Here is a 2,316-nt window from a genome sequence, read left to right as displayed (position 1 = left end):
TTATGCCTGGAATTCATAGGGAATAGGTTCCAGCAGCTCAGGCTCTTCTCCATTTGTTCTCACAAAATGTGCTTCTCTGGGTGGGGTAGACTGGTGCTTCAGCTGAACCCAGGTACCTTTCTCTTTGGCTTCCTTCTTTTTCTGATGATTTTCCTTCACACATTTCAGGAAACTGTCTCAGCTCTTAGAGTGCTTAATATGTTCAATACACACATTAATTCTCTTGGCAAGAATCTTGACCTTAACTTGCTTATTCATAACAATGCCAAAAGCATGCTGGGTAACATTGTAGATTTTCCCAGTTTTGCCATGATAACACTTGTGGGGCATTCTTTTTTGAACAGTACCCATTCCCTTGATGTCTACAATATCACCGTTCTTGTAGATTTGCATATACAGAACAAAGGAACAACTCCATGTTTTCTAAAAGGCCTAGAGAACATATATTGGGTTCCTTTTCTCTTTCCCTTTGTGTTCGTCATTTTGGTGAATTACTACAAAATGGTGGTTCCAACCGAAAAGAAGGCCATTTGTATTTTCTTTAGAGAAATTTCTATTCACCCCTTGTCTATTTTTTAGTTGAGTTGTTTGCTTGTTGCTTTTAAGTTATAGGTGTCCTTTATATGTGCTGGACATTAAGCTCTTATCAGACATGTGATTAGCAAACATTTTCTCCCATTAGCATGTTTTTTTTTTCTTACTTTTTCATTTTCTTTTTTTCTGGTACTGGGGATTGAACCCAGTGTGCATAACAACTGAGACATAGCCCCAGCTCTTTTTTTTTTTTTTTTTTTTTTTTTTTGAGACAGGGTCTCACTAAGATGCTTAGGATCTCTCTAAATTGCTGAGACTGGCAATCCTGTTTCAGTCTCCTGAGTCACTAGGATTACAGTGTTATGCCACCACCCCAGCTTCTTTTTCTTTTCTTTCCTTTTTTTTTTGTAACAGGGATTGAACCAAGGGGGTGCTTAACCATTCAGCCACATCACCAGTTCTTTTTAATATTTTATTTAGAGACAGGGTCTCCCTGAGTTACTTAAGGCCTCACTAAATTGCTGAAGTTGGCTTTGAATTCACAATCCTCCTGTCTCAGCCTCCGAGCTGCTGGAATTACAGGTGTGTGCCATCACCAGGCTCTTTTTGCTTTCTCTCTCTTTCTTTTTTTTTTTTTTTACAATATCTTTATTTTATTTATTTTTATGTGGTGCTGAGGATCGAACCCAGGCCCTCGCACGTGCTAGGTGAGCGCACTACCTCTGAGCCACAGCCTCAGCCCCTCTTTTTGCTTTCTTGATAGTAGTCTTTGATGCACAAAATATCTTAATTTTGATGAAATCTAATTTTATATAGCTTTTAATTTTTTTTCTTGTGCTTTTTGTATGTCAGTTTAAATTTTTGTTGTTGTTGTTATCATCTTCCCTTTCTTTGTATGCTTAAAATAGTTTGGTTTGGCTCCAGAGACCTAAGGAAGGATAAAGGTCAGACCTTATTATTGTATGTCGAAGTGGCACTTCCTGGAGTCAAAAAACACTGGAACTAAAAATAGAGGAGAAAACCACTGAAACAGAATGCTAGAAACTCAGATCCAAAAGCTGTGAAGGCCCTCAGGAGATCACTATCTTATCCTTTAACCTATAAATGAGTGCAAACCATCATTGTACTAATTTATGGATAAAATTACCAATGGGTATAGAGGGTCATTTCAATTCTGTAAACATCCTTTGAATTTTACCTATCTTTAGCATATAATTCTCTAAGCAAAGAGTTAAATGAATCGCAAATGGCTATTGTTCCAGAAGATCAGGAAATTGTTTGAAAACCTCTGACAATTTTCCAGGAAAGTTTTAGTAATAGATCCTAGTGTTACAAGGTCCTTGCTTAGCATCTGAATGGCCATCTTCAGTGACAGTCCCCATTTTAAGGAAAAGTTTTGCTTTCCCACCCAAGGGTGTTTATGAGAAAGGCTCACCACTCACTCATACAAACCCAACCCTTAACTACCCGCATTAATACTCTTGGCCTCTGATTCCTGAGCCTCCCCCATAAAAGTCCCAGAACTTAAGCCTGTTTTGCCTCTCTCTCCTAGAGAGAGGTGGCCTTATTTGTCAGCTCCAGTGAATAAACTCTGGTGTGTATCTCTGCCTGGTCTCCATCTTTCATTTCACTTACCCATCTGTCATTCCTCACTTTCCCTTCATTTTGATGCCAAAACCTGGGATCAGTTCCCTGATGTGCCTGCTCCCCTCTTCGAGGGTCACTGAGCATCCCTGGGCCCAGATCCAGATTCCATCATGGGACCAGGCCCTCCATTCTGTC

General features: G+C 39.5%; 1 pseudogene; it reads right to left on the bottom strand.

Moving 5' to 3' along the window:
• Positions 1–482, bottom strand: LOC143639398 (large ribosomal subunit protein eL21 pseudogene; annotated as a pseudogene).
• Positions 483–2,316: the final 1,834 nt, after the last annotated feature.

The sequence above is a fragment of the Callospermophilus lateralis genome, chromosome X (genome assembly GCF_048772815.1).
Source record: "Callospermophilus lateralis isolate mCalLat2 chromosome X, mCalLat2.hap1, whole genome shotgun sequence".
Taxonomy (NCBI): domain Eukaryota; kingdom Metazoa; phylum Chordata; class Mammalia; order Rodentia; family Sciuridae; genus Callospermophilus; species Callospermophilus lateralis.
Note: the sequence above shows the minus strand (reverse complement) of the source record. Positions and strands in the feature narration are given on the sequence as shown.